The sequence below is a fragment of the Mchenga conophoros genome, linkage group LG7 (assembly GCF_057382185.1).
Source record: "Mchenga conophoros isolate Kocher_MC1m ecotype Shallow Benthic linkage group LG7, M_conophoros_male_GT1.1, whole genome shotgun sequence".
Classification (NCBI taxonomy): Eukaryota; Metazoa; Chordata; class Actinopteri; order Cichliformes; family Cichlidae; genus Mchenga; species Mchenga conophoros.
In genome coordinates this window covers 57,325,134-57,349,283 of record NC_140532.1, presented here as the reverse complement: position 1 = coordinate 57,349,283, position 24,150 = coordinate 57,325,134, and the positions used below count along the sequence as shown (strand labels likewise).

The following is a 24,150-nucleotide window of genomic DNA, read 5'->3' as shown; positions in this document are numbered from 1 at the left end:
CACAAGTACTGCTTTTACAATGAATTCTGTTTTTCATATTACTATTTTAACTTTTATCCTTGTCAAGACTACTATTCATCTGGAGTATTGTCCACCTCATTGCCAGTGTGAGTGGGAAATCCACAGTGTGTCGTGCTTTGGAGTTGAGGTTATTCCTGTTTTCCATTCCAGCACAAAGGAAGTGTAAGTAACCACAGTCCTTAACCGCTGATTTCTGTGACTGTTGTGGTTAGACTGAAATGCCTTCAATTTCTCTTTTAGATGGCTTCTGGGGACAAGAATGTATTCTATTCCTGAGAATGCATTTGCAAACTTGGCCAATATTTCACAAATGTAAGATACTTTCTACAAAACTATCCTCTTTCTTTCAATCTAGTAGATTACTACTCAACAAAGTAAATAAACAATATTGACAGTAAACTAGTGCTTAACCAATTACCTTCATGATCCTCTATTGCAAGTACTGACTGAAGACAAAAATTACAGTTATTGTAATAAAAATAAACCTCTTATTATATATTATATTTTATATGAGACTTAAAGGCACTGTTATCTCTTAGTATATGTTTCCTATATGCTTAATAAAAATGAGACTTTCAACAAAACTTTTAACTATTCTAACTATTAACATTACGGGCATTTTTTTCCTTCCCCTCAAGTAAAAGTTAAAGCAGAACTGAAGTATATACTGCCCTGGGTCTTATAGATGACATGATGGTTGATGCAGAAATGAAAATCAGTGTATGTTGCTAATGCAGAGCTGATTGAGGTGGAATGTATGGTTCAGAAGGGGTAGAGTATTCATAGCTCACTGGTCTGGTTAAACGCAGAGAGCTCTACTTTTGGTAGAAGGAGTTTACAAAGTATGTAGCCTGTGGACTACTCTTGTTTGTTTTATTTTTGGTCCTCTAGTCAGAGAAATGTATTAACCAGCTATTGTGGTTTGAGCAGCCTTTTAATAGAATAGAATAGAATAGAATAGAATAGAATAGAATAATCCTTTAATTGTCCCACAAGAGGAAATTTGGTTGTAACAGCAGCAAGAAAAACACATATACAAACAAACAGTATACAGGACACAGAACAGAAACATACACATTTTTTTTTACATATTTACATCAAGGACAATAGTTACCAAAAACAGAGTACTGCACAGTTATTAGTACTGTACCGAATATGTGTTAAAAATGGCATCTAGTGGAACAGGTTATATGTTCAACAACTTACCACTGTGATCAAAAAAAGAGACATCCTTGTCACACTGCAAACTCTGATTTAAATTCAAAATACCTTACTAAGGTATTTTGTCATTAAACACACAGTCATAAAGAGCAAATAAAAATGAAATGATTCCGTAAAGACCACAAGAATGGCCAGATTGAAGTAACATCTTCTGTTGTGCCTTGCTCTTCTGGACATTTTCATTTCTAAAATGTAGTCTTTCATTTCATAACAACGCTGTCAGGTTTAGTAATAACAGCTTCATTTGTGTAGCACATTTCAAAAAACAGAAAACAAAGTGCATCACGGTTTTGATAAAAACCACACATTAAAGATTAGGTTAAAACATATTGACTTATGGATTCATAAATAGACACAAAATCATCCATACAACCATAGATTCATTCAACTCGAACCTCAGTTTTTGCCGGAATCAGATAAAAGACATTTGAATACATGCAATTGGTTAATTTCAATTAGATTAAATTTAATTAATGCAGTGCCAAATCACAAGAACAGTTACCTCAGGTTGCTTTATTACTACAGTAGAGAAAAAATCTCAACAATCAAATAACCCCCTGAGCCCGTACTTGGTCACGGAGGGAAGGAAAAGCTCAGTTTTAGCAGGAAGAAACCTCTGGAAGAACCAGGCTCAGGGAGAGCCAGCCATTTTCTGTGACTAAAAGAGGAAAGCAATTTATTAAAAGCATACCCTTGTTTCTGTCTGAAGTTGTCAACACTATCACTCTTCAGTGATTGCCTGTGTATTATATGCAGTGTGCATATAATACACAGGACAACCTAACTCGAAATAAACTCAAGAATGGTAGAAACTAGACTAAGAAACATAGGTCGCACAGAGAATAAAAATGAATGAATAAACAACATTCAAAAAACCCATGAACACAAAACACTTTAGTCAGTGACGCAGGTACCCTGACAGCCTTTAAGTCTGTAAGACATGCCTGTAGCTTAACTAATTGGTTTCTGTTATCTGCCTTCATGCATAAATAAAGCTGGTATTATCTGCATAGCAGTGAAAATGTATGGTATGTCATCTAATAATATTATCAAAGGAAAGCATGTCTTATTTAAATTGAACTGGTTACTGCATAGAACCCCCTGGAACTTAGCAAATTTTGTGTGGTGAGCAGAGATGGGCAGTAACGCGTAATCCGATTACTTTTTTCAAGCAACGAGTAAAGTAAGGGATTACTATTGCAAAAACAGTAATTAGATTACCGTTACTTTCCCGTAGGAACGCTGCGTTACTGCGTTACTAAAACCGTGATTTTTTTTGCGAGAATGTCTCCTGACAGTAAAGCAAGTGCGACGTTCGTGACAACATCTGTGTGCAGATCAACAATGGATAATATATCAAGTGCAGGAGAGAGTATGAGCATGGAGCGTTTAAAGTGTGGAAGTACTGACCCTACTTTAAGTATGATTCCATAAAAAGTGACAAAAACATTAGTGTCCGTTGTGCGTGGGAAGAAAACTCCTTTTTACAGCGAAAAAAACCCCCAAGCAAGCACTGAGTGCGCAACGACGTAATGGGAAATTCACAGAGAAACTCGTGGATTCTTCAACTGACTGCTGTGGCACACCTGCACCAGGGTAAACCTCCGCCTACCACACTCCTGCTTTACAGGTGAAAATAGAGCAAAAGGACCGCTAGTCTTTGATTTTATTAATTTTCTGCTGTGTTTTACTTGCATCTATTTGAAAGAGTGAGTGTAAACACACACAAAAAAAAAAGAATTATGTGCAGGAATGTGCAAAAAATAGGTTTAAATGTTAAACAAATTTCTTCCAGTCAGAGAATGTTGCATATAATTAAATTTTTGCTTGATGCATAAAGTTAAAAGATTAAAACTAATAAAACAAGTTTTAAAAAGGGACCTTTCCATTTGATTACATTTTGTATGATGGATTGTGCAAAAAAAGTAGAATTGGGCTGAAAGATCTATCGCTTTATCACCTATTCAGGTTGTAAATCGTGTTTTTAAAAAGTAACTAAGTAACTAAGTAATTAATTACTTTTGAAAATAAGTAATCAGTAAAGTAATGGGATTACTTTTGGGGGGAAGTAATCAGTAATTAGTTACTGATTACTTTTTTCAAGTAACTTGACCACCACTGGTGGTGAGGGGTATCAGGTGCTGTACTGTGTCCTGTGTAGCAGGACAAGCAAACGATGAGTCCACTGTCAGAGAACATTAGTAACCTTCACTACTGTTTCTGTGTTATGATAAACTCTAAATCCTGACTGAAACTCTTCAAATAACCCATTCTTCTGGGAATTATACTGTGCTGTTTTACAACTGTTCTTTCAAGAATGTTTAAAATAAAAAGAAGGTTAGAAATCAGCCTATGATTAGTTAAGATAGGTGAATAGTAATGTATTTTAAGTAAAATACATGCGTCTGGGAAGGGATCTCAGTTTTGAGATCCCTTCCCAGACGCCTTAACGCCCACTCACATCCTGGGCCATCTGATCTCAGGAATTCGCATGATAAGGTGGGGCCAGGTTTCACAATGAACTCACCCGAAACTCTGGCTGATTGGGACCCACACCCAGTTTCACACCTTGGCTCAGGTGATTAGAGGATCATCAGGGGGTCCTTTTGTCCCTCTGTAGGGGGATACTCCCACTAGGTTTATATCTGGGACTCTCCATCATTTGACCTTAGAACTGAAGAAGCTTCTCGGATGAGAGGTGAAACGTCTTCAAGTAACTTAAAGAAGTCCAGACACTTTTCTTTGCAAGGTCCTTTGACTACGATGACCTGGATGACTGAGAACCTTCACAGACATATTTTAAGTAAAGGTTAATATGTTGCTAGGAGGTTGCAGTAGAGCTGCAGTGGTGAGTTTTAAGTTTTGGAGAACAAGCCATTTATTGTCTTGTCAATAAATGGCTTCGGCCCATACATCAGAGTTGTGAGTTTCTAGAGCTTTATTATCAGCTATATATATTTTTTTTTTCATTCTTATTCATAGTTGTGCTTCTTATCCATCCAGGATCTGTATCTAATAATGTTCTTATCAGAAGATATCAAATTTGATTCAGTGACCATCATTTTTGTCTTTTAAAAGTTGTTCAGACAATTAACAGTATTTCTCTCTCTATTTCTTTCTAAATCTCTCAATCTTCAAATCAGAAGTTGTACTTTGTTTGTGTGTTTTTCAGATACATATCTGATGACAGTACATTAAGATATCTTGAAAGGCATTCTTTCTACAACCTGTCCAGGGTCACACACATGTATGTAAATTTCATGCACAAAAATTTAACATGTAATTGAAATTAATCATCAAATGAATGGATTTATGCTTCAGAAAATACAAATAAGTCTTGTATCATGTTTCCTCTGTCCTGCAGTAGTACTGGCAAAATGATTTTCAAAGACCTGGCTTTTTTTAATGTTGGAGATGGGTTGGTTAGATGTAAAACATAATTATACAGTAATGTACCGATTATTTCAGCAGATTATTCAATCCTTACATGGTTCTTCTCGGTTCCTAAATCCCACCAGCTTCTCCTTTCAAGTACAGGGTTACTGTGCTATTAAACCCTTGTCATTAGCTTTGCATTTTTATATAACAAGCCCCAATATGACAAGCCCCCTTTCCTGTCAGATACTCATATACTCAAACACATGTATAACAGGTTGAAAGTGTTACAGTAGATAACTTGTGAAAAGATTTCTATGGATGTTTCTATAATTAAAACAGTTTTGGAGATATCTTAGACTGAAAAAAATTTTTAGGCAAAAAAGCATTACATGAAAAAATGCAAATATTTTGTGTTTGTGTCTCTGTGTATGTTTTCATGTCCAACAGACAACTAAATGGCATCAAAACACTGTCATATATTGATCAAGATGCTTTTAAGAATCTGCCTAATTTAAAATATCTGTAAGTATGATTTTATTTGTTTATTTATATTATGACTGTATTGTTTGTTTTCCAAATAAGCAACATAAAAGTTATGTACATTTATTGATTCTTGACTCAGCTTTCTTTTAATACAGTGGGATCACAAACACAGGTCTCACCACCTTTCCTGGGCTACAGCATATTCACTCCAGCCAAGACCATTTTATATTGTATGTAGCATTTAGTCATAAATATTCTGCACATTCCTCTAATAATTTGACTTGAAGCCTTTGTGTGTGTGTTTGCTCCTTTTTAACAGAGAGATGGTGGAGAATGTTTTTATCCAAGTCATACCTGCTAATTCCTTTACTGGAATATCTCTGAATACTTTGACTATGTGAGTTTAATTTAATGTCAATGACTAATAATGCAACACATTTTATCTCTTAATTTGCCATGTTAATGGAGCTTGGTGATGACTCTTCATACTTGCTGGCATATGGTTATTGGTTAGGTCTAGAAAGACGGTCATGGTTTGGGATAAAATTCCTTCCTTCCTTCCTTCCTTCCTTCCTTCCTTCCTTCCTTCTGTCCATGAGACGTTATCACTTCAACCTCCTCAAAGCATGGAAAGAGGCTCAAACTGTTTCTCTGGTGAGCTATAGTGATGGAAAGAGATGAGTTGGGGCTGGAGGTGCTAAATTCAACCATTCCCACCTCCCTCCATTGTGATGACCACCTTACAGAGGCCAAGAGAGTGGATATTACTGCATTGCAACAGTGTTTTGCAGATTTGTTCTCCCCAGTAGCAGCTCGCTCATAGGGCACCATTTTGAAACAGTTCCTCAGATGGATAAGACAGCACCCATCGCATCCTGCCTGCCTCCCATGACCAACAAAAAGGGCAGTTCTTGGGGCTGGCTGGTTATTGCCACTTGTTTATCCTGAACTTTGTGGATCTGACCAGCCCCTTGAAGGATCTCCTTCCAGTGGACGGAGCAGTGCCAGGTGGCATTTGTACAGGTGAAGAAGGCTCTCTGTGAGGAACCCCTGCTTCACACTCCTGACTTTTCCCTCCCCTTTGGTTTTGCAGACCCACGCTTCAAACTGAGGGCTGGGGACTGTTTGTCACAGCAACTGTAAATAGACTGGTACTTCATGAGTAAATGGAACACTTTTTACTCTAAGCTTTTTTTCATCCAATCAAACAGACAAACATACAGCAATTGTTTTCTATGACTTCTATGACTAAGTGTTTTGTCAAACAGCGGCACACACTCCCACTCAGCTGAATGTTTCAAGGACAACTGGGGGTTCAGTATCTTGCCCAAAGATGCAGACTGGAGGAGTTACCACACCTGACCAGAGATTGTAGCCCAGTATATTTGAGAACTCTACCAACTACAATACTTTTGGTTATACGCCTTATGTTAAAGATGCAGGTTTGCACATCAGTCATATCTTGATGGCTTGATTTAAAATCGTTTTCCAATATGCATACCCTGCAGATTATGACAACAGAATGTATTTAATGTCGTTTCCAATGGCATACATGTCAGTGTGAAACATAGAGATGGAACTAACGTTTAACAACAAATTTAATTATGAAGATTTAAGATTTACAGGGTTTTCTTCCCCTTTTTTAGTGTGCTGAATAGCAATGGTGTGAAAGAGATCCAGGACTATGCTTTCAATGGAACCAAACTGGAGGAAGTGTATGAACTTTTGATTTATTCACTAAACTGATAGGACACAAGATTCAATTCACATCTTGTATTTATTTATTTCTTGTCTATATAGTTTGTGTCTGAAATTTACTAACGTGCTTGATAGATGGGATAAGTCATAGGTAGATTATAGCCTCAAGTGAACAAGCAATTTTAATGACTAAAATTTCTGGGCAGGGTCAAATAATGTTGGCCCCTTTGGTAGTTGTAGGTATACTGTTTCAGATACTTTAAAATGTTCTAATGTCATTGATTATGGTTTTCAATCTTTTTTTTGTTGTTGTTTAATTCAAAATGGACATGAAACATTGTACAACAGTTCATTTCTTTGTTATTCTTGTCAGTTTCATTTTACTAAACACACTTTTCAGAAAAAAATACATTTTAAAACTGAAGGTTTGGTAAAACTAAATAGTTTTTATCATGTCATTTTGTTCCCCATCTTTTCCCAAATATTCAGGTATCTTGATAGGAATTTGGATTTAGAACAAATAGAGGAATTTGCATTTTATGGTGTGATTCAAGGCCCAACTCACCTGTGAGTACAGAATTCACAAAAGACAAAGTGTTCTTGACAAAAATCTCTCTCTCTCTCTCGCTCTTTTATTCTCTCTCCCACCCTTCCTTTATATAAAGACAGAGAAAGACAGAGAGAGAGGGAGAGAGAGAGCTCTGTAGCCCAATGAATTAATTCTTAACTATTTGTCTGTCAATCCAGAGATCTTTCAGATACCAAAGTACACTCTTTACCATCAAAAGGTATGAAGAACATTGAAAAGCTCCAAGCTAAAAACACATGGGCCTTAAAAATGCTGCCCCCCTTAAGAGCTTTTGTTCACTTACAAAGCGCTGAATTGACCTTCCCAAGCCATTGCTGTGGTCTTAAAATGCTGAAAAGAGGGCAAGGGTAAGTCTTGGGAAAATATTCCCTGTTTTTCTTTTACTTGTGTACTTCTTTCTCCTTTCTGTTGTAATGTCCATAGTATTAGGCCTTGGTTATTCTCAAAAGCTGTAACTAGCTACTAGCTAAAAATTTTAGTGTATGAAAAAATAGTTACTTAGAACATGGCAATAATTTAGCATTTAAACATTTGACAGTTGAAAAAAGATGCACTGTAGATTGCAGCTTTTGTTTTGTCTGTTTCCATCTTTAGCCAAACATTACACAGAATTTATACTGACTTAACATTCACTATGCTGTCCTATATAACCTGCTCAATGACTGCTATAAATTTACAGAAACAAAAAAGTGAGCTAATTGTAACATCAAACCCTACATAAGGTCATAACAACTTGCAATGTGTGTTGTTTATATAGTGTTGTGATTAATTGCTGTTTTTTGACTGTTGCGATTGCTATCACAATGTGGTTATAATACTACATATTATGTTATACTTTTTAAGACTATTTTAGTCTTTAGGTGGAAACTATTGTCGAGTACTGTCTGTATCTCAGACAAGATCCAACACTCTGACATCACAAAGTGACAAGTGAAAACCATTATGGGTTTTTACTTTTTACACTTTGCATCACATGTAGTAATTCATGGTGTAATAAACACGTTTCCAAAAAAGGAAAAAAAATATTATTTGCAAATTTACATTCTATTTAAAATAGTGCAAAGACAACATAATAAATGTTCATATTGATACACTAATTATAACTTTAAATGTAATACAACAGCAAGTTTAAATTAAAGTGAGTTAGAAAAAAAATTGGAAAAGTTGCATAATGACAAAAATCAGGCTTTATTTCAAATTCATTGCATGACTTCCACATCAGAAACTCAAAAGAAATCACGGACATCACATCCTCTGGCTTAAGAGGAGAGGGACATGTTATTAGGGCACAGTTTAAAAGTCAACATCTATGGGGTTCATTAATGTACATATCTTGTACATCTCCATTAATGTTGAGTGTGGCTTTGGAGAAACACATGTTTATTTGAATGATAGCCAAACCAAATTCTGAATGTATAACAACAGTCCAGAGTAAAGCATGTAGGTGCTAACTTGACCTGCCTGTGTTCCAAACCTCTTAACAATTCAAAAAGCTATTTTATGAAATAGAAAAATATGACAAAAATCACAGGAATAGTTAATGTAAAAAGACTTTCATTTACAGTGTTCTTAAAAGAAGAGATAATGAAACTCAGTGGTAAACATAGACTATGTCCTAACTGTTTTAATAGTAACAAAAAAAAGCACATATGGTCACTTGCCTTTGCATTTTTAATTAAAAATAGGCTTTAAATGATTTGAAGATTATTGCATTGTTTTTATTTACAATTTAAATGTGGTTAAACAACAACCCACTTTCGTCACAAAATTTGTATTTGAAAATATGCTTGTAATTCATTCCCTGAAAAATAACTCTTTTCATTTCTGTGCAAGACACTCTGAGGCAGTTATCTGCAACCTGACATGGGCTACTTCAGGAAAGCTGCAGCTGTCTTCTGCAATGCTCTCTCAGAGGTATCTGGAGTACAACATCTCACAACATCTGAAATCTAAAAAGTTTGGTATTCCAACTCATGGCAGTGCAAATAGCAATCCCAACAGACTGATTTGCCCAACCAAGAAGTCTCAGATGATACTTTGTTCTATGTAAAAACATATTCAGAGCATCTCAGTGAAGTTTTTGACTTTTCGCTGTGTAATGAACTTGACGCAGATGATGGACCCTCATGCACCCCCCTGCCTGATGCTTTGAACCCCTGTGAAGATGTGATGAGTAAAGACATCCTCAGGATATTGGTCTGGGTCGTCAGTTTATTTGCCATTTCAGCAAACCTATTGGTGCTCTTCATCCTGTTGACCAGTCGACAGAAAATGTCTGTTACCCGTTTTCTTATAGGTCACCTGGCATTTGCAGATTGCTGTATGGGTTCTACTTGCTGGTCATTGCATTTGTGGATTTCTACACACGCTCCAATTATCATCACTATGCAATTACCTGGCAAACAGGAAGTGGCTGCAATATAGTAGGAATATTATCTGTGTTTGCCAGTGAGTTGTCTGTGTTCACATTAACTCTAATCAGTCTTCAGCGCTGGAATGCCATCTTCTCAGCTATCAGGCCAGACAGAAAAATGAGGTTGCGTCATGCATCTGTGCTAATGCTTGTTGGCTGGTTGTTGTGTGCGTTTCTTGCACTGCTGCCAGTAGTTGGTGTGAGCAGTTACCAGAAAGTAAGCATCTGCTTACCTATAGACACTGGGACAACTGCTGCACGACATACATTATTTCTGTCTTGATTGTTAATGTCACTGCTTTTATGGTAGTATGCTTATGTTACATCCACATCTATTTTATGGTACACAATCCCAATCATAACTCCAGCAGATACGACGCGAGCATGGCCAAACGTATGGCTGTTATTATTTTCACCAACTTTTTATGTCTGGCTCCCATTTGTTTCTACGGCCTGTCTGCAGCTTTCCACCACCCGATGATAACTGTCACAGATTCCAAGGTATAACTTTACATACTTGTAATATTTAATGCACCCCCCCCTCCCTCCCTCATTTATAATAAGGGTTATGTCTTTTTCTCAACAGGTGCTGCTGGTTCTTTTCTATCCTCTCAACTCTTGCACCAACCCATTTTTTTATGCTATCTTGACAAAGGCATTTCACAGAGATATCCTGATGATGCTGAGTCAGATGGGTCTTTGTCAACGGCAAGCACACCTCTATCGAAGCCAACTAGTCAGTATTACTCCCTACATATAAAGAAAATGTCTACCCCAAAGCCCAGCATCCATATCCCAAAACAAATAAGACTCAAAAAACAAAAAGTGGCTTTTTAAATTTGATTAATGTCCATTTCTTATAGTAATAGTCATAAATGGTTACATATTCACAGACCTGATCAATCAAAAGTGTACTATGTCACCTAAACGGAGAAGTAACCATGAGGTTGAATTTCAATATTTAATGTATATGTCTTTGATGCGGTTACAAATAAATAAATAAATGTCTGAACATTATACTATTCCAGCCATAAGGTGGAATAAGAAAAACAGAACAGTTCAAATCACGAGAAAACAAACATTGCATTTTCTATTTTCTATTCGTTTTTAGAACCAGGTAACAAACCTTGGTCCATATGGGATTTAAAATATCAACCAAAGGGGAAAAATATCTAAACAATGGGAAATGTAAAGAGCAGGTTTATCCTAACTTTTTGTGATCTACCATTTATTCTAAACATTCTAAACTGCTAATTTAAACGAACAGCAAGTGAGACCCAGGTAGGCTGCAGATTGTTGGTTGTTCTGTATAATTAACTGCTCTTTTCTCTGTAAAAAAAAAAAAGGCTACTTATTAGATTGTTTTCAGGGTAAGAAGCATAAAAAAAAATTAAAACAATGTCTTGTTCACTGATAAAGCCACTGACAAGCCATTATGATCACTGTAGCAGACTAATTCAACTCTAATAAATCTATTTATAATCAAACTGGATCCTTGCCATTAGTATATGTAAATAACTAAAATGAAATAAAAATAGCTCCATTTGGGACCACATCTTATCTGTTCATCTGGACATAGCACTTACACATCCTGGATAGTGAGACACACTGGTTTGAGTGTGGAGTCAAGGAGGCTATTTATGTGAAAAAGGTAAAGTCATTGGTCCGGGTCTTTGATCATTGGATGTTGATCAATGTGGCAGGGGTTTGGGACTGCTGCTCTACAGCATATCTCTAAACCCAGCACTGTCTCGTACCATGCTGCTGTAGACTGATTTGTAAACCTTCAAAACATCAAAAGCTGAAGGGCGGTCAGTGGGATCCTTCTTCTTGCACTTCTCATGGATCTGAAAAAGATGGAAATGGACTAAATCCCCACCAGGTACCTTTCCCATAAGGAACCACGTCACATCTGGGATCTTCCAAATATCGGTCTTCTCATCATACTCTGGCATGAGATTGTCTGAAAATGGCTTTCCATTGTTTCTGAATGGCCATAGCTGCTCTGGGGCAACAAAATCTCCAGTGAGCTCCCGATGGCACATTTCACTGACAAGTTTCTGGACATATCCACTTCAGGAAGTGCATCAAGGTCATTCACTACTAGATGAAAGTCATTTGTCAGTAGAAATTGGGACAGAGTTTTCTCAAGGCTGTTTGAATCGCACATAACTCGTCGCCCAACTGGGCTGTTATGAAGGTAATGGAGGATGGTGACGTAATCTATAGCTAGCCTCAGCCGCATCTCCCAATTGTTGTGTTGCTGGTAATGCTCTTTTTCAAGAACATCATCCAGATTAAGCAATGAGCCAAACGGGTGGTGTTCTGTCAAAATGATGTGCTCTTCAAGGCAAAACCCCACCAATTGAACCACCTGGGGGCTCTGCAGAGCCTGTAACATTGAAATCCATGGAGAAAATCCTCCAAGTAATTGAGAGATGATAGCCTTGACAGAGCTACCTTCTGGCCTCTCCACTCTGCCAAATAAACCCTGAGGAAAGAAAACAAAATAGATGAGATTCACAAGGTCTACTGACTGTTGCCAATGATAAAAATTAATATTTTTAACAAAATCTGTATTTTTAACTGTACAAACCTGCCATGTATTACTTTATGACATAATCAATTATTTTAGCTTTATTTATGCTTTTTTTTCTTCTTCTTTTTGTATGTCCCGTCTGACACTGTAGCAATTAGAATCAGAGTTATTGTCTAAAGGCCAAGAAAAATGCCCAACAGATTTATTTTACCAAGTAGACCATTACGGCTTTTGCTATACTGGTCCACTTGAATGTCATATTTCATTCAATCTTATTATTATTATCATCAATTTTATTTAATTTAAATACAATAAAATCAAATATCAGCTCCCCTGTTGACCCCCATAGTCACCCTCATTCCCCAGAAGCCATCAAAAGCAGGGGGCCCAGGCGACTCAGACACGGGCCCACAGCAGTAGCACCACCACAGAGTATGGGGCGACCCCCCCCGACTCCACTGCAGAGGTAAATTACACCCACTCTGGCATTTAGTGAATTCAGTAAAGACTACATGAGACAATAGACATCCAGGTTGAGTTCATCGTCCACCTCTGCACCTCATCGAGAGGCACTCTCAAGAGCTCAAGAGAGATTTTTTTTTCATGGTAACGAATGTGAATGTTACAATTAAGTTACAAGCAATTTGCCCTAAAACTTTCTTTTTTGAACATTAAACAATGTGGGATCTGTATAACATCAGCGTACTTTGTATTTTGTTGTGACATGTTGTCCAGTGTCACAACTATGATAAGTTGCTAAAGTTACAATGGGAAATTAACATGGAATCTCTTGACATTACATTTATTTGATACACATACAAACTTAGCCAATACACACACACACACATATACATATATATAAAAATCTGTCTACCTTCTTCACTGCTCCCTGGTCAATCAGCTTCAGCTCGTGTACTTCAGCATTTATTTGTAAACACTGGAGCCAGGCGGTGCAGTCTTTCATGGTTGGCATTTTTAAAGTGTTGAGGCACACAGCCCACCAGAGGTGAAACTTGCTGCAAACCAGGCTGATACACAGAGTCCAGATAGAGGTAAATGAAGATATTGGTAAGAAGGAAAGCAGCAGCACATATTCCAACTACTGGAACAATGTAGGCCACAGTAGTCCTGCTGCGCTGACCCACTGTGCCCTGCATCTAAAATAAAAAGAGGAATGACAAAGGGATATTGTAAGTGTACTAATTACAGCTACAGATATTAAAGAGTAGGACAACACGAGGCTGAAAAGCAGTATTTTCCTGCCTTACTCTCACACCCTTTGGCCACTGTGGTCAGAGGTATATTGTGTGGTCAGCTGTACCTGCTGTGTAGCCTTAACAATGGTGTGTGGTGGTCCTGTGTACCACAGAACCACCACACCACCATCCTGGTTAAAGTAGTAAATGATGGAAAATAGTTTTTCTTTAAAGATTTTCGGGAAAATATCCACTAGCCTATCTATTTTCTTATTCTCCCAGTATTAACAAATGTAACGAAGTAACAAATTACTTACTAGTGATGTTCGATTCGTGAACGAATCGTTCAAAACTCGAGAATCACTTTACTGACTCGTGAATCATGACGCACAAGCCCAACTGACTCACTGACTCATCCCTGTTTCTGTTAGCAAACTAATTCGCTTAGTAGAAATATATCTAGCTTATAATTAAAATTGCGGGGGGGAACAACAGCCAGTTTCTTAACAAAAGCATTTCTGCTCTGAACTGGAAGAAAAAACCCTGAGTAGAGCTCACATCAAGAAAATAGCTCCTCGGTTCACAGTAGCATCGCTCTGCTAACATGCTAACAACACATTTGAGCTACTCACCCCTCCCTTCCTGTGTTGAATCGTAAGCGTAAGCAAATCACTCAGGACTCGCTCACCCCCTCCCTCCTGTGCTGAATCGTAAGCGAATCACTCAGAGACTCACTAACCCCCTCCCTCCCGTGCTGAATCGTAAGCTTAAGCGAATCACTCAGGACTCGCTCACCCCCTCCCTCCTGTGCTGAATCGTAAGCTTAAGCGAATCACTCAGGACTCGCTCACCCCCTCCCTCCTGTGCTGAATCATAGAGCGAGGGAACGAATCACTCACTCACTCACCCCCTCCCTCCTGGCTCACAGCTTCTTCTTCTTGGTTGGCAACCAATGTTAAGGCGCCATTACCGCCCCCTGGCTCACAGCTCAGTGGACATTTAGATGAGAAAATATATATTTAACACATTTAAGGAAAATACTAATAAAAAAAACAAAAACAGATGTTTATTAAGCAATTTTGATAGGAAAATTGCTTAATTTTAGAAATGTTTTTGCTCTTTTTTGCTCTATAAAATAGTTTTTTTTTTTAATCATTCATCTTAGCAGTGGGATTTACATGAAAAGAGAAACAAATTAAGTTTAAGTGAAAATGTAAATTTTTTGCACTCTCTGGTCAACTGACTCAGTGAATCAAATGACTCAAAAAACCCGATTTACTTTGGTGAGTGACTCATTAAAACTCGATTCAGTAAAAAGAATCAAATTTACCATCACTATTACTTACTTTAAAATGGTGAACACACCTTCATTCATTTTGGTGTGCTCAACTTTATTACTGGGAATAAATCCAAAACAAATCTATGCCAGGGATAGAGGTAATGTTCTTGATAACTGTACATCTACTTTTGTGCCAGCCACTCACAGTCACTATTTTTCAAATCTCAGCTGTGTTTCATCATGAGTGACTGGCTGTCCCTGTCAATTCCTGTCATGTCTTAAAACCAGTGATGGGAATAACGGCGTTACAAGTAACGGCGTTACTACGGCGTTACGTTTTTCAGTAACGAGTAATCTAACTAATTACTATTCTTATCGTTACAATGCCGTTACAGTCACTAACAAAAAAATGCGGTCCGTTACTATTTTTCAACAAACAAACGGTTGAAGCTGTGTTTAGCTTACCGCATCTTATATCAGTTGCACGGAAGTAGCTGACTACGTAAGCAGAGATGGGCAGTAACGGGTTACTTGTAAGAAAACTTCTTTTTACAGCGAAAAAAAACCCCTAAACTTCCAAGCAAGCACCGAGAGCGCAACGACATAATGGGAAACTCACAGAGACACTGCCGTATCCTTCCACTGACCGCTGTGGCACACCTGCACCAGGGTAAACCTCCGCCTACCGCAGCCCTGCTTTACAGGTGAAAATAGAGCAACAGGACCGCTGAGTCTTTGACTTTATTTATGTTCTGCTGTGTTTTACTTGCATCTATTTGAAAGAGTGAGTGTAAACAAAAAAATATTTATTTTATGTGCTGGAATGTGCAGAAAATAGGTTTAAATGTTAAACTCATTTATTCAACTCAGAGAATGTTGCATATAATAAAATTTTTGCTTGATGCATAAAGTTAAAAGATTAAAACTGATAAAACAAGTTAAAAAAAGAGACTTTTCCATTTGATTACATTTTGTATGATAGATTATGTAGAAAAAAGTAGAATTGGGCTGAAAGATATATCGCTTTATCACCTCTTCAGGTTGTAAATCGTGTTTTTAAAAAGTAACTAAGTAACTAAGTAATTAATTACTTTTGAAAATAAGTAATCAGTAAAGTAACGGGATTACTGATTACTTCCCAAAAAAAGTAACTAATTACTGATTACTTTTTTCAAGTAACTTGACCAACACTGTACGTAAGTAATCTGGACGCTACAGCTTTAAGCAGCTGCGCACGCTCCCGATCACTGTCTAGCACAGGGCTGCCCAATCCCAGTCCTCGAGAGCTACTATCCTGCAGCTTTTAGATGCATCCCTACTCCAACACAGCTGAATCAAATGGTTTGATTACCTCTTCAGCATGCCATCATGTTTGGCAAAGGCCTAATAACAAGCCATTCATTTGATTCGGGTGTGTGGGAACAAGGATGCATCTAAAAGCTGCAGGACGGTAGCTCTCGAGGACCGGGATTGGGCACTGCTGGTCTAGCACAACACCTGGAGCACAGGGGGCAAAAGAATCGCATGAGTGCTGCTGTTTGACTGAGGAAGAATAAAGTAGTCGTGGTAAGCCAATCACATGACCACTTAAAGACAAAGCAACAAGGTGATATATACCAGTTTTTAAATTGTGTTGATAGGCCACGTAAAACCAGAGTCATGATAAACAATATATGCGGCGTTTTTTCCTGAATAGTTTCGTGACGTTCACCGTCTAACGACTGCACTAGCAAGCACTCTCTGCTTATGAGCAAAAAAACAGGGGAAGTTTTAGGAGTGACGGAGGGAGAGAGAGAGAGAGAGAGAGAGTCTAAACTCCGCTGTAGGTCCATATATCTTGAGGTTACTCTATTCCGTAACCCCTGTTCTCTGATAACATGAGTGAGTTGTCCTCAGAAGCCTCTATATCATTACTCCAGCCAGTATTGGCTGGCAGTCGTGACGCTTGCGTCAGGGAGGGGCACCTCCTCCCTATAAAAGGGTGTGACGCAGCGTCACCCGTCATTCAAGATAAGCTCACCTCTTCCTCGCTTCGTGCAAGGAGGGTGATCTGGTGAGACACCTCACTCATGTTATCAGAGAACAGGGGTTACGGAATAGAGTAACCTCAAGTTCTCTTTCAAACATTCGTTTCGGTGTCTCACTATGGGGATATGCAGACTCCCGTATTGCCAGATAAGCCCATCTGAACGACTGACTGCCAATTTAGGAGGTCTCGTGGGGACCCACACTTAACACAGTGTGGGCTAGAGACGGTGCAGTGACATCCAACCTATAAAACCTTGCAAAGGTCAAAGGTGAAGCCCAGCTCGCAGCTGCACATATCTCGTCTATAGAGACACCCCTAAAAAGGGCCCAAGAAGTTGCCATCCCTCTGGCAGAATGAGCATGAAGCCCCTCCGGGGGGGACAGACCCGTGCTGGAATAAGCCAATTGGATCGCCTCAACAATCCAGTGGGAAATGCGTTGTTTGCTAATGGGCTTGCCAAGATGTGGTTTAGCCCAGGAAACAAACAGCTGATCCGACCTCCTGAAAGCCTTCGTTCTCTCTATATAGGTACATAAAGCCCTAACTGGACAGAGAGTATGTAGGCGCTCCTGTTCAGGGGAAGAGAAAGGAGGAGGGCAAAAAGCTTCCAGCTCCAATGGGGTGCATTGAAGATAAGGATTTTTTGGGCACAAAGGCCGGATTTGGCCTGAGTGTGACTCTAGAGTTATCCCGCGTGAATCGGGTGCACTCTTTGTGTATTGACAGCGCATGAATATCACTGACACGCTTCGCAGATGCGAGAGCCAGGAGCAATGCAGTCTTCAAAGACAGGATTTTTATTTCCACCTGGTTTAGTGGTTCAAATGGAGGCTGTGAAACTGCCCCCAGCACCAGGGATAAATCCCACGTGGGAACGAGAGGTTTAGACACTGGGTGGAGCCGTCGTGCCCCTTTCATGAAACGGCAGACTAGCGGGTGATGGCTCACCGGGCCATCCACGAAGCCCACATGGCAGGCTGAAATGGCTGCTAGATATACTTTAATTGTGGAAAAGGCCTTTCCTTTATCTAACAGTTCTTGGAGAAAGGAGAGAATTGTTGTCACAGAGCACTGAAAGGAGAGAGTGTGAGACTTTCCACACCATTCCTCAAATACCCTCCACTTGTTCTCATACAATGATCTTGTGGAGGGGGCTCTAGCACTCTGAATAGTGGCCATAACACCCTAGGGGAGTCCTGCCGTACTCAGATTCAACCTCTCACGGGCCAAGCCCACAGGGCAAGGCGCTCGGGGTGAGGGTGAAAAATCTCCCCCCTGGCTTGGGAGACTAGGTCTCGTCGGAGAGGGAGAGGCCAAGGTTCGCTCCACAAGAGGGGCATAATCTCCGCTAACTTTCCACCTTGGGGCGATCAATATCATTGTTAGCCCTCTCTCTCTCACTCTGGTTAGAGTGGGAGAAATTAAGGCCAGTGGAGGGAACGCATAAAGCAGAGCATGTGGCCAGTTGTGAGCTAATGCGTCTACCCCTAGCGGAGCCTCCTGGTCCCTCAGGGAGAAATACAGTGGACACTGAGCGTTCTCCCTCGAGGCAAACAGATCGACCTGTGGCTGGCCAAAGCGGGTCCAGATTTGGGTCACCACATGTGGGTGCAGGGTCCAGTCCCCGTACTGCGGGTTTCCCCTGGACATTAAGTCTGCTCCCAAGTTCAGAGCTCCTGGAATGTGAGTAGCTCTCAGTGACAACAGATTGATGCTGCTCCACATGATCAGTCTGCGAGCCAGCATGTGCAAAGGACAGGAACGTAACCCGCCCTGTCTGTTGATGTACGCCACAACAGTGGTGTTGTCTGTTCTGATCAGAACATGGTGGTTTCTCAACAGGGGAAGGAAGTGTCTCAGTGCTAGAAAAGCTGCTAGCAATTCTAGCCAATTTATATGAGCACCCCTCTGTTGTGAGTCCCAGCTGCCGCTCACTGCTCTGCCCTCGTGAGTGGCACCCCAACCCGTGAGACTCGCGTCCGTGGTCACCACCTTTCTGGCTGTGACAGCTCCCAGTGACACCCCCTGAGTGAGAAATGTGGGATTTCTCCAACAGTGGAGTGCTGCAGCGCAGTCTGCTGTCACTCTGATATAGCGGTGGGTATGGCGCTTTCGATTCAGTCTCAGTGATGCAACCCATCGCTGAAATTCCCTCATATGCAGTCTGCCTAGTGGAATGACTGCCAGTGAAGACGCCATTAATCCCAGCATCTGCAGGCATTTTCTGAATGGGAGATACAGTGGGGCAAAAAAGTATTTAGTCAGCCACCGATTGTGCAAGTTCCCCCACCTAAAATGATTTTATTTGCACCAGAGCTACACTTCAACTGTGAGAGACAGAATGTGAAAAAAAAATCCATGAATCCACATGGTAGGATTTGTAAAGAATTTATTCGTAAATCAGGGTGGAAAATAAGTATTTGGTCAATAACAAAAATACAACTCAATACTTTGTAACATAACCTTTGTTGGCAATAACAGAGGTCAAACGTTTACTATAGGTCTTTACCAGGTTTGCACACACAGTAGCTGGTATTTTGGCCCATTCCTCCATGCAGATCTTCTCGAGAGCAGTGATGTTTTGGGGCTGTCGCCGAGCAACACGGACTTTCAACTCCTGCCACAGATTTTCTATGGGGTTGAGGTCTGGAGACTGGCTAGGCCACTCCAGGACTTTCAAATGCTTCTTACGGAGCCACTCCTTTGTTGCCCGGGCGGTGTGTTTTGGATCATTGTCATGTTGGAAGACCCAGCCTCGTTTCATCTTCAAAGTTCTCACTGATGGAAGGAGGTTTTGGCTCAAAATCTCACGATACATGGCCCCATTCATTCTGTCCTTAACACAGATCAGTCGTCCTGTCCCCTTGGCAGAAAAACAGCCCCATAGCATGATGTTTCCACCCCCATGCTTCACAGTAGGTATGGTGTTCTTGGGATGCAACTCAGTATTCTTCCTCCTCCAAACACGACGAGTTGAGTTTATACCAAAAAGTTCTACTTTGGTTTCATCTGACCACATGACATTCTCCCAATCCTCTGCTGTATCATCCATGTGCTCTCTGGCAAACTTCAGATGGGCCTGCACATGCACTGGCTTCAGCAGCGGAACACGTCTGGCACTGCGGGATTTGATTCCCTGCCGTTGTAGTGTGTTACTGATGGTGACCTTTGTTACTTTGGTCCCAGCTCTCTGCAGGTCATTCACCAGGTCCCCCCGTGTGGTTCTGGGATCTTTGCTCACCGTTCTCATGATCATTTTGACCCCACGGGATGAGATCTTGCGTGGAGCCCCAGATCGAGGGAGATTATCAGTGGTCTTGTATGTCTTCCATTTTCTGATGATTGCTCCCACAGTTGATTTTTTCACACCAAGCTGCTTGCCTATTGTAGATTCACTCTTCCCAGTCTGGTGCAGGTCTACAATACTTTTCCTGGTGTCCTTCGAAAGCTCTTTGGTCTTGGCCATGGCGGAGTTTGGAGTCTGACTGTTTGAGGCTGTGGACAGGTGTCTTTTATACAGATGATGAGTTCAAACAGGTGCCATTCATACAGGTAACGAGTGGGGGACAGAAAAGCTTCTTACAGAAGACGTTACAGGTCTGTGTGAGCCAGAGATTTTCCTTGTTTGAGGTGACCAAATACTTATTTTCCACCCTAATTTACGAATAAATTCTTTACAAATCCTACCATGTGAATTCATGGATTTTTTTTTCACATTCTGTCTCTCACAGTTGAAGTGTACCTCTGGTGCAAATTACTGACCTCTGTCATCATTTTAAGTGGAGGAACTTGCACAATCGGTGGCTGACTAAATACTTTTTTGCCCCACTGTATCTTCCCAACTGAAAAATGCCGGCATGTGATAGCATTTTTTTTACTCTGTCCACAGAGAGACACGCTCTGTACGAGGCGGAGTTTAGAGCTATTCCTATGAAAGAGATGGCCTGAGCTGGCTGCAGGACACTCTTTTGGTAGTTTATGGTGAAACCCAGAGCCATCAGATGATCCACTGTCAACCTGGTGTGCTCTCTTCCCATTATTTCTGACTCTGATAGCAGCAGCCAATCGTCTATGTATGTTGCTATGCGGATGCCCCGCCTCTTCAGTGGGGCTATGGCCGCCTCTGTGCATTTCATAAATACCCGAGGGCTCAGTGAGAGACCAAACGGCAGGACCTGGTACTCGTACATTCTGCCCTGAAACGCAAAGCGCAGGAATTTTCTGTGAGGCGGGTAAATAGGGATGTGAAAATATGCGTCCTTCAGGTCTATTGATGTAAACCAATCGCCTGGGCGCACTACATGCAGCAGAGTGGTGGTCGTCAACATCCTGAATTTGTATGACCTGAGATGCTGATTCAGAGCCCGTAGGTCCAGTATCGGACGTAGTCCCCCTCCCTTCTTGGGCACGAGAAAATACCTTGAGTAAAAGCCGCATTGGCTCTGCTCCTGGGGTATTTCTCGTACTGCTCCCTTTGATAGCAAGGTAGTTATTTCTTCTTGCAGGATCCTGGCTGATTCGCCTTTTGCAAGAGAGAAAATCACTCTGTGAAATCTGGGAGGGGTGGTTGCGAATTGCAAACGATAGCCTCACCCTAATGTCCTCACAACCCATTCTGGCGCAGCGAGAGCTCGCCATCTCTCTATTCTTGCTGACAGCGGCCCCAAAGACAGGTACTCCACAGTAGATGGAGCTCTGGCTCCCTCTTGTGGCGGAAACTGGTCCTTCGGACCAGGCCCCACTGCGCATGCGCGGGCGGCCCGCGCTTGACCAGCGCTTATGGGGCCGGACACCACTGAGGGAATCAACCCCGGTGGTGTCTGGGTGCGTGGGGGCATTATGTTTTTCAACATACTTTCTGTGTTTTTCACACATTTTTCCCGTGCCCTTGGCAACATGCCTGGATGCAACGGGTGAGTTTTTAATAAACTGTGTTTTGTGAGACAGACATGCTTGATTCGGCTGAACAGCGTTTCGTCGTCTCTTTTTTGAAATCCGCTCTGTGGGATCCAACTCGAGTCCCAGGCGCTGAAAGGTGGAGGCAGAACACACTTCTCCGAACGGGCTCCGGAACTGAGCCCTGGAGTGAACTTTGAGCCCGGGCTGGTCCGGCTCCGATCTCCCCGTGGGGGATGTTAGGCAGTCTGCTTCTTCTTGCGGTCCGACTGCTTGGCTGCTGGTGGGGCACCCTGAGCAGCAGCAGGCGGGACGTGTTTCTTGGGCCAGTGGGTCTTAGGGTTCTGCGATCCTAGAGGACCCTGGGCCGCGACCTGCGGGGCTGGGCGGCGAGGGATTTTAAACGTCGGCACGCCGGCTGGTGACCTGAGCGAACGTGCGGCGACCGGGTGGAGGCGCAGCCTGGGTCTTCCTAGGGAGACACAGCTGCAGGGCCTCTCCCTCTTTCTTCTTCTCCTCGCACCGTCTTTGCATGGTGGCAACGGCGGTCCCGAAAAGCCCAGCGGGGAAGATGCTTTCGTCCAGAATGTCACGTTTTTCTCTGTCCGAAAGCCCCGACAAGTTCAGCCATCTTGCCCTCTCCTGTAGGACGATGATGCTGAGGGCTCTGCCCGCCGCTTGTACTGCTGCTCTAGTGAGGTGGAGACACTGGTCTGTAACTACGCCCAGCTCTTCCCACAACTCACTAGCATCCGGGTTCGCAGCAGCCTGGTCCTGGAGCTCCGCCGAGTAGGCTAGCAGGAGCGATGAGGCGTTCAATGCCCTCGCGGTGGTGGCAACCGATTTATACGCCTTGTCAGCCAGGGAGGACTGCAGGCGTTCGGCCTTGGAGGGCAGGGACGGACCAGATGACATGGAAAGTTTCTGGTTTGGGTGGAGATGAGAAGCCACCAGATTCTCCACTGTGGGAATTTGGTAGATGCCCTTCTCTTTCATTCCAGCGCAGTCAAACGCCGCCGCTCCCTGCACGGGGTTGGGTGACGAAAATGGCTTTGCCCAGCAGCGTGTGACCTCGTCCACGCATTCGGGGAAAAGCGGCAGTACCTGCTTAGTAGTGCGCTTTGCTTTGGGGAGCCTTTTACCCTCGTATCGTGAGGTGGAGGTCTCCGTTGTCACCGCGGGCCATGGGATTGCCAGCTTTTCAGCTGCCCGTTTTGCAACGTCAAATAGCTCCATGCCGCGGGACTGTGTGCCGGGGTTATCACAATTGGCCCCTTGTGTCGCAGAATTCCGACCAGAGGGGGCAAAGAAGTAAGTAAGTAAGTAAGTAAAATTTATTTATATAGCGCTTTTCACAGATAAAAATCACAAAGTGCTTTACAACACAGAAAATGGGAATATAAAACAATATAACAGTAAATAAAACAATGTAAAACAATAAAACTATAAAAACAGCATAAGAAGAAATTAATCAAATGCTTTTCTAAATAAAAATGTCTTCAGCTGTTTCTTAAAACAATCAATGGAGTCCGTGCAGCGAAGAGACAGTGGGAGAGAATTCCACAACCGTGGTGCCACAGTCTGAAAGGCCCGATCACCACGAGTTTTAAAACGAGTGCGTGGTACCACCAACAGTCTCTGATCTAATGACCTTAAAGCCCGAGAAGATGTATGTGATTTCAGCAGGTCAGATTAATATTGAGGAGCCTGACCATGCAGGGCCCTAAAGGTTAGAACTAAAATTTTAAACTGAAACCTAAAATTTACAGGCAACCAGTGAAGGGAGGCCAAGACTGGAGTGATATGCGATCTTCTCTTGGTGCCTGTTAAGAGACGTGCTGCAGCATTCTGCACAGTCTGAAGACGATTTAAGGCTGATTTGTTAAAACAAGTAAAAAGGCCATTACAATAGTCTAAACGAGAAGAAATAAAAGCATGAATAATCATCTCAAGTTCAAGCTTTGATACCATTAGTCTGAGTTTAGAAATATTCCGTAAATGATAAAAACAGTTTCGGACTAGCTGCTTAGAATGCTGCTCGAGCGACATCGAGCTGTCAAATAAGACACCGAGATTTCTAAGGCTTGATTTTACGTAAGGGTCTAAGAAGCTGATATGCTGTCTAATTTCTGGGACCATATGGTCTGGAGCAATAATTAGAGTTTCTGTTTTATCAGAGTTTAGTTGGAGAAAATTGTCATATAACCATTTGTTGATTTCTGTCAGACACTTACTTAAATTAGACAATTTATAAAACTCAGACATTTTGAAGGAACAGTATAGTTGGATGTCGTCAGCATAGAGATGATAGGAGATATATTTATAGCGCTTAATAATTTGGCCTAGGGGAAATACATAAAGTAAAAAGAGAATTGGACCCAGGACAGATCCCTGAGGTACCCCACACG

The 24,150-nt window shown here is 41.3% G+C and overlaps 2 pseudogenes; one reads left to right on the top strand and one right to left on the bottom strand.

Moving 5' to 3' along the window:
• The first annotated feature begins 267 nt into the window (after nt 1-267).
• On the top strand, nt 268-10,781 carry LOC146571270 (thyrotropin receptor-like; annotated as a pseudogene).
• A 564-nt stretch (nt 10,782-11,345) lies between these two features.
• Nucleotides 11,346-16,888, bottom strand: LOC146571269 (protein O-mannose kinase-like; annotated as a pseudogene).
• Between the last annotated feature and the right edge of the window lie 7,262 nt (nt 16,889-24,150).